This window comes from Nuphar pumila, chromosome 15 (assembly GCF_984573655.1).
Source record: "Nuphar pumila chromosome 15, dmNupPumi1.hap1.1, whole genome shotgun sequence".
Classification (NCBI taxonomy): Eukaryota; Viridiplantae; Streptophyta; class Magnoliopsida; order Nymphaeales; family Nymphaeaceae; genus Nuphar; species Nuphar pumila.
In genome coordinates, this window is record NC_143263.1 from 39019943 (window position 1) to 39029301 (window position 9359).

A 9359-nucleotide genomic window follows, 5' to 3' on the forward strand; every position below is an offset into this window, starting at 1 on the left:
ATGCACAATCCAACTGTGCAACATCTAGGCGCAGCAAAAAGAATTCTCCGCTATACACGGGCAACAATCAATTATGGAATTTTTTATAATCATGTTACTGACTTTAATTTGATTGGATTTACTAATTGTGATTGGGCAGGCTCAATGGACGATCGAAAAAGCACAAGCGGTTTTGCGTTCGGTTTTGGTTCAGGCATTGTGTCGTGGTGTTCAAAGAAACAAAATTCAATAGCGCTATCATCTTCAGAAGCAGAATATATTGCAGCTATATCTGCTACCTGTCAAGCAATCTGGATGAGGCGTGTTATGAAGGACCTGCATGTAGAACAAAAACTCCCAACTAAGCTCTATTGTGATAATCAGTCTATAATTTCTATTGCTAAAAACCTACTTTTCATGGTAGAACAAAGCACATCAAGCTTAAATATCATTTTATAAGAGATGGAGTGGAAAAAGGTGAAGTAATGCTGAAGCATTGCTCTACAAATGAACAAGTTGCTGATGATTTCACAAAAGCTTTGTCATCTCAAAAAATTTTGATGTTTAGAGAATCCATAGGTGTGCAAGGACTTTCACATTAAGGGGGAGAAAACGTTGGTTAATGTTCAAGGTTGTGGGCAAGAGCATCCAATGCCCATGTTTGACTTGGTGCTCAAGGTAGAAGAAAGTGGGTAGAGCATCCAATGCTCACGTTTGTAACTTGAAGAGCACTCAAAGCCCACGTATTGTATTGTAGTGTTCTAGTTTTATAGGAATTTGTTTTTTGTTGGTAGAGGCTCCAAAAGTGGTGTACGTGAGTTGTTTTTTTCCTAACTTTTAGCTTAGGTTTCCTACTTTCATGTAAAGGCTTTGCCTTTTTAAATAGGTGTTCTTCTTTATGTTAGTATGTAGAGAAAAAGCAAATTTGTGAATAGTAACTTTAGAAGTTTTTCTTGTGTTATTTACTATTTCATGTGCTGCCATTTTCTTGCTTTTACCTTATATTTCCTTCACAGTCATGGCAGCTTGCTTTAGCAACCGTCAAGGATGTTGGCCTCTGGCGGCCAGCCACCGTTCAGCAGGGCCTGATGCGGCCTCCAAGCTCAGCGGCAACCTAAGTAAGGTGGCAGAGGGCTCAAAAAAAATGGCTGAAATCCAGTTCCGGCATGCCAGCTTGCTGGCGGCAACCACCGCCAGCCTCCATGGGGAACCAACAGCTATTGTTGTCTCCTCAGGTGGTGGGTCGCCAGTCGACGCCTCTTCCCTCGCCGCCGACTTCCCAAAACCTGAACGGGAGTTCGATGATAGAGAATAGAATAATGCCAACGAAAATTCTGGCTAGCATCGTGTGGTAGTCGGCACACCCACACCCTTAATGTGTGCAACAAAAGCATGGTGGGCTCATAACCCAATGTTGGCGTAAAATGGATCATTGAAGAGCTACTTCCGGATGCAGCCATGGACGATCCAAAAGACGCTTCGGTGGATGCTGATGGTTAGTGTTCTTCTCAGTCATCTTGGTCAACATAATATACACTTCAAAAATAAGCTGGAACAATAGCAAAATCATAGAGTGCTTTTTACTTAATTTAATTATAGTCAAAAACCTATAAAAACTAAAAAAAGGGCCAAAAGAGTACACTTTTAACATGACTTAACACTCGACTTCCCGAGAGCAAAGCTAAACGGCACTGTCTGCATATTTATATATAGCCCCACACGGGCTTTCATTAAATAACTAGCATCCTTTCTCTCTTAGTTCACCTTCCTGCAATTCTGCCGAATTTGGCCATTGGTTCCAGTGAGAGGGCTCATATTTCCCATCTTAACCATTGCACGAGCAAAATCTGCATAGAAAAGGAAGGGATTGAAACTGTAGGCTCTCACTAGTTGATCTGTGGTTCTGTTATTGAAGAGCACCTGATCTGAATGAAGCAACCCTCTTCTCGTCAACAAGTTGACAAAGTAGCTTCTGTCAAACCTTGTGGGTGTGAAGCTATCCAAGGGAGAGAGGTTGCTGTCTCACCCAGAAGCTGGACATGATCCTTGCAGTGTGCTTGCAAACTGGGGGTCTATGTTGGTGTCATTATAGATACGTGTTCTGAAGAACACGTGTTAGAGAAAAGGAAAATATACTGGTAAAAGAAAAGAAACACACTCAGTTTTTTCTGTGTTACCTTTCATCTTTTGGATGCTATCACCTTTTATTTAGACGGAAAAAAACATTCACGAAAAAAAACAACCCACGTTCCCATGCAAGGGAGTGGTGCCCAAAACTAACTCCTACAATTTCTGTAACTTACTAACAGAACCAACGTTCCCATGCACAACACGTGGAACAACCTAAACAAACTCCTCCTAAAACTACTGCAAGGATTTTGCACTACACGTGCAACTAGGAAAAACAAACTCAAATGAAAGCAAACTGATTCCTACTTTATTGCGCACGAGCTTAACCAACAATCACCCCCTAAGCTCGTGCGTTTGCTTGATCTCAACCATACCGATCTTATCTCGAAGCTCCAGAAACTTGGCACGACCAAGAGCCTTGGTCAGGATATCCGCTAGCTGTTTTTCCGTCGCCACGAACTCCACTTCTACCTTGCCATCCTCAATACATTCACGGATAAAATGATACCTCGTCTCGATATGCTTGCTTCTATCATGAAACACCGGGTTCTTGCACAAAGCAATCGCGGACTTGTTGTCAATTTTAAGCGTGACTGCCTCGGGCTCCTTGCCGACCAAATTGCCGAGTAAACGAGACAACCACACCCTCTGACATGCCGCTGATGTAGCTGCAATATACTCTGCCTCACAAGAAGAAAGAGCTACCACTCTCTACTTCTGGCTTTGTCAAGTGACAGGAGCACTACCATAGAAGAACAACACCCCCGTAGTGCTTTTCCGGTCTCCCAAATCTCCAGCCATATCACTGTCACTAAACCCGGTTAAAACAGCTCGGCTTTCTTCCTTCTTTCTCCCATAAAAACATCCAAGAAAACACGTCCCCGCGATGTAACGGAGAATTCGTTTCACCGCAACAAAATGTTCCTCGTGAGGTTCCTGCATGAATCGGCTCACATAGCCGACAGAAAAAGCCAATTCAGGGCGAGTGTGAGTTAAGTACCGAAGGCACCAAACTATACTCTGGTACTTGGTGGCATCTACGAGTGGCGTAGCACTGGTCTTGGACAACTTGAGACGATTCTCCATGGGTACATGACATGGATTGCACCCTGCCATACCACTTTTTTCTAGTAATTTTTTCGCATAAGCAGATTGCCTTAAACCAAGGCCATCCGCACCTTGAACTACCTCAATGCCGAGGTAATAAGATAGAAGTCCCAGATCACTCATGCAAAACAAACTCTTCATCTCAAGCTTGAACTTTTCAATCCCATCCTTGTCCGCTCCCGTGATAATGAGATCGTCGACATAGACTCCCACCAACAACATTCTTTCGCCGGACCCACGCGAATATAAGCCATATTCCACTGTACTCCTTCCGAAACCCAGGGACACCAAACTTGCATCCAACTTGGTGTTCCATGCTCTTGGAGCCTGCCGCAACCCATACAACGCCTTTCGTAACCGAAGTACCTTGTGTTCCTGTCCAACGATAATGAACCCGGGAGGTTGCGCCACATAGACTTCTTCGTTTAGTTCGCCATTGAGGAAGGTAGACTTCACGTCCATGTGATGCAAAACCCACCCCTCATGTGCTGCCATCGCAACCAAGAGCCGTACGGACTCAAGACGGGCCACGGGCGCAAAAACCTCTTCAAAATCAATGCCTTGTTTTTTAACATATCCTTTTGCAACCAACTGTGCCTTGTGCTTGACAATCGTACCCTGCTCATCTCGCTTCACCTTGAAAACCCACTTGAGACCAATTGGGCGATGTCCCGCCGGTGGATCCACCATCTCCCATGTATTGTTCTTGATGATGGAGTCCATCTCCTCCAACATCGCCTTGCGCCACCACTCTTCTTGCTCTGCTTCCGCGAAACTTGATGGTTCTTCTGCCGAAGTGAGAAGTAGCTCCTCGAGATCCTTCGGTTCCATTGGCGCTGTTGAATTATAGATATCACTAAGCTTTCGATATCTCTGTGGTTGAGCCGGATCAATGGCGGCATCGAGTTGAGAACCTGGAGATTCATGTGACACCGGAGCACTCCCTAAGCCCTGCTCAACCAAACCCGGAATCAGTGGACTTTGAACTGGACTCACGGCTTTAGTCGAACCAAGCTCGGGTGAACCTGGAGACGACATTTGCTGCTGCTGTGCCCGACTGTTCGCAACTGTTCCCGGTCCAAGCCCCGCGGCCTCTACCTCGCCTCCGATACTCCACACGGCTCCATTTCCTTTTTCTTCATGGAACTCAACTGACTCCCACAAACTTGTGCCATCATCCCACTGCCATTTCACGTTCTCTTCAAACAACACATCACGGCTAACAATTATTCTACCCCGACGAGGATCGAGCAAGCGATGTGCTTTGCATCCATCCTCAACACCGAGATAAACCAACTATTGACTCCGGTCGTCGAGCTTTTTCAAATGTGAAGCCGCCACCTTTGCATGTGCCAAACAGCCGAACACTCGCAAGTGTCCCAAGTGAGGCTTCTTCCCCGTCCAAGCTTCAAATAGAGTTCTCTCCCCCATTGCCTTCGTTGGCAAACGGTTCAAAAGATAAACCGCATGCCTAACTGCTTCTCCCCAGAGCTCGCCCGGAACCTTCATGCTTTTCAACATGGATCGTGCCATCCCAACCACGGTCCTGTTTTTCCGCTCGACAACGCCGTTTTGCTGTGGCGTGTAGGGCGCTGTGAGTTGTTGCCGTATACCCGCTTCCTCGCACACCTCTGCAAATGCTTTACTTAGGAACTCGCCGCCTCGATCAGACCGCAACGTTTTGATACGTCGTCCACAACATGTTTCAACTAAAGCCTTGAACTTCACAAACTCCGCACATGCTTGGTCCTTACTTTTCAAAAAACACACATGCATCCATCTTGAATAATCATCAACGAATAACATAAAGTACTTATTACCTCCACTTGTCGATGGAGTAATTGGCCCACAGAGGTCGACATGAACCAGCTCCAGCCACTCCTTTGCCCGGTGCGGCGTCTTTTGCGGGAATGCTCCCCGCGTTTGTTTTCCCACCAAGCATCCGTGGCATAATTGGTTCGGATGCGTGATTAGTGGCACTCCTGCCACCATGTTCTTGTCAACGAGAAATTTCAAAGCCTTGAAGTTGACATGACCGAGACGACCATGCCATAGCCATGCCGGATCCTCCATCTTTGTGAGCAAGCAAACCGGACTCGCCCTTGTCAACTCAATATGGTACAGCCTGTTTGAAGACCGAGGCACCTTCATGAGCAACTGCCCCGTCGGTTTCTCCAACACCTCCAGCTTGCCTCCGTCCAGCACCACACGGTAGCCGACCTCAGTCATCTGTCCAAGGCTTATGAGATTGCTACACAGCCTTGGAATATAGTAGACATCTTTGAGAGCCCACTGATCTCCATTCTTACACTCAAACAAAATTGAGCCCTTTCCCATAATCTGCACAGTAGACCCGTCACCGAATCTCACCTTACCGGTGATTGCTTCATCCAGCTCCTGGAATTTCTCTCGGTCGCCGGACATGTGGTTGCTAGCCTCGTTGTCAAGATACCATGTGCTCCCGGTGATTATGTCTTTTCCCGTTAGGTACAACTTGGGAAAAACATTGTCCTCCACCAGTAACAAGGTCTCCGGCTGCTTCTCTTCCACCTGCTCGAGCGGCGTCAGCTCCTCCGACACCGCGAGCAAAAGTGCTTGCTCCATCGTATCCGTGCGGGCATGGTGTGCCTCTTCTACCTTCCTCGGCTCCTTGCACTGGTTGGCAAAATGGTCGAAATTATGGCAATTAAAACACTGAATATTGCTGTAATCCCGTGAGCCACCACCTGTCACTTCCTTCCCCGTTGAGTTCCCACGCCCACCAGAGCGCCCGCCGCGCCCTCGGCCTGTGCCACGGCCACGGCCTCTTCCTCGAGAGCTTGCCTCTGGTATCTTGCCCTTGCCGGGGCTCTCGGCACCCATCTTCTTCTGGCGCGCCTCCCACTTCGCCTGAGTGTAGAGAAGTTGCCCATCTCCGGTCGCGCCCGTCGTGGGGCGACGCGTTCGCTCCTCGAACGCCTTGAGTCGGCCCACTGCCTCCTCAAATACAAGGGTGGAAAGGTCGTAGAATTATTCGATGCCGGCGATGACGGTAATGAAACGCTCAGGAACTGTATCGAAGAGCTTCTTCACAAGTGCGACATCATCCAGAGAACCGCCCAGGCTACTAAATTTCACCGTCATAGCTGACAGTTTTCCGGCGTACTGATCCACGGACTCGTCCTCTTTCATGCGCATACCGTCGAATTCACTCTTCAACGTCTGTAATCGCGCATCTCTAACGCGATCGGCGCCGACGAACCTCGTCTCGAGGCAGTCCCAAATCTCTTTTGTCGTGGCCTTATTTGCCACCTGCAATAGGAGATCTTCCGGCAAGCACTGGATAAGGTGCAACTTCGCCTTCTTGTTTTTCTTGATATCAACGGTGGCCCCGGCCGCCGGCTTGATCGCCTCCCAGACCTCCTGGTCCTCCATCATTGCCTTAACCCGGATCTTCCAGCAGGTGTAATTCGTCAAGGTGAGCTGCGGATACACATACCGAAGTGTATCCCGCTCGCTGCTGCCGCTACGAGAACCTTCTCCTCCGATGACTATGGACATTGGGTTGAATCGGGGATACTTGGGCATACAATAACCGCTCTGATACCACAAATGTTAGAGAAAAGGAAAATATACTGGTAAAAGAGAAGAAACACACTCAGTTTTTTCTGTGTTACCTTTCATCTTTTGGATGCTATCACCTTTTATTTAGACGGAAAAAAACATTCACGAAAAAAAACAACCCACGTTCCCATGCAAGGGAGTGGTGCCCAAAACTAACTCCTACAATTTCTGTAACTTACTAACAGAACCAACGTTCCCATGCACAACACGTGGAACAACCTAAACAAACTCCTCCTAAAACTACTGCAAGGATTTTGCACTACACGTGCAACTAGGAAAAACAAACTCAAATGAAAGCAAACTGATTCCTACTTTATTGCGCACGAGCTTAACCAACAACCTGCACTGTTATTGACCGATGGTGTGAGCACAGAGTGTGCAACGAGGTCTCTGGCGTCTAGTCCCTTGTTCTGGAAATTGGTTATGAAGTCTAAAAGGCTTGAGAAGGGCGAGGGCAGGTTGCTGTCAGCAGCATCTTTGCTGGCAGTTGTGGAGTCCCTCCTCCCTAATTGCACAGGCCACGATGGTCCTCTTAGCTGCATACATTATTTCAAAAATCACAAGTTAATTAAAGTGGTTTACGCTAATAGCCATATGCAGGTTAGGCAGCATTTCCATTAATACTGCTTGCTTTGAGATCTGGCATTTGGAAATGAAATGCCAAATTCTGGATTTGCCAGATCCAGGATTCAGGAACCTTGGGAGTTGGCATCTCCTTGCTAACTTTCAGCTCCCAAACAGGAAATAGCAAAGTGGGCGTCGAGAAGGGAATTGGGAGGGGCACCCAAGCAAGAGTTGAAAATTAGAATCCTTGAGGTTGTAGCTTCTAGGATATGGGAGGAATCAGGGGGCAAATCCAATCTCATCTTTGGGGATTCGCCATATCCAAGCTTCCAACAGTGACAGACATTGCGGATTCCATGAATCCCCTCCAACTCCTATCAACTACTAGCTTCCAAATAGAGCCTACTTTTCTTCTTGGAATCAACTAAAACTTGATTACGCATCATAAACTCCAACATTTTGCTTATGACCACGTTCATAAACTAGTCCTTCCTGCTAACTTTTAACAGTTGAGTTTATGACCTTGGTCAACAGAGAGAGAGAGATGTATATAAGATTTAACGTGGTGGGCTCATCTTTTACGTCCTAGACGTGTGGTCCTATTTAAAGCAATCATCCTTCTGCACTGGACCTTCCATGGGCAATGCATCTTTAGGTTGGTGCTCCATATACAGGACCGATCTAAGCAAATGACCACGTTAAACTGAGCTAATCAAGAACTCACTGCAGCCACGGAATCACGAGCAGCAACAGCCAATATGTCTGCACACGAGACGACAATACCACCACACGCCCTGTCAACTGCAGACTTTACGCTGTCAATGACCTCAAAGCCTCTGGCAGAGTTGGCGTTGGCCAAGGACGTCTTCTCCCCAGTGAAGGTTGGTGTGTCATCCAGCAGAACCGAACCATCGCAACCCTGTACACAGACCCCAATTCCAATATCGTTATACCTTAGCCATGTATCCAAATAACCCATAGGAATTCAAAAAATAAACTGCAGTAAAAGAAATGCAAAGCCATAGGTTTAATTTAGCTATCTTATATATGATGTGAAAATGGCAGTGTTTGTGAAGATGGGAATACATTGACAAAGCAGTCGTGGAAGTGAAGGCGCAGCAGTGAGGCCCCCATTCGTGGTTCATTGGCAACAGCAGCAAACACTGCGTTCCTTATGACTGTGATTGCCTGCGGACACGTTCTAAAGTAAAAGAAAGGGGAGAGCTGCTGACTAAAACGCTACTAGCAAGCACCATTAACCCTATCATCATCAACATTGCTATCACAGAAAACTTGGCCATGATAACTATCCTGTGTGTGTGTGAGAGAGAGAGAGAGATTCTACTAGCGAAGGTGGTATAGTCGATCAAGGTGATGAATATTTATAGGCAAACAAAGCTACGTAGTTCCGCGCTGTTTCTTCAGTGCATTGAATAAAAAAATTCATATTTATCCTCTTGCAATGGTTGACTATTTGTTTTCACATAACGACACAAATTGTTGACTTGAATTTCGGGATTCTGCAGCCAAATATTTGCTTGGGAACCAGCCCTCAGGGCATTTATTGTTGATTGCTACTTTCAGTTGGCAGCAAGAGTTGCGCTTGCAAGCTAGCTTGTTTTCAAAATGGTCGGCAGGTCAAATTTTTCTATCAACTTTGAACGGTTCTTCATCGACCCCTACACTATTATTTGCCTTGTGCCAAAACTGATGCAATTCAAAACTAAAATTTGTACTCAGATGGTAATAAATAAATCCAAATTAGGGTGGGCATAGATATCCCACACGCACGCGTATGTGTGTGTATATATATATATAAAGAGAGACAGAGGGAAAAATGAAAACCTACCATATAGAAAATGATGTGCTATATATATATATATGAGTAATGCCCTTCTCTTGCCCACCTTGTTCTGTCCTATTTTGCCTCCTCAAAAACTATCGTTTTGGGGGGGGGGGTGTTCTCACATCTAACA

General features: G+C 46.3%; 1 pseudogene; it reads right to left on the reverse strand.

Moving 5' to 3' along the window:
* Positions 1 to 1697: 1697 nt before the first annotated feature.
* Positions 1698 to 9157, reverse strand: LOC149815178 (cationic peroxidase 1-like; annotated as a pseudogene).
* Positions 9158 to 9359: the final 202 nt, after the last annotated feature.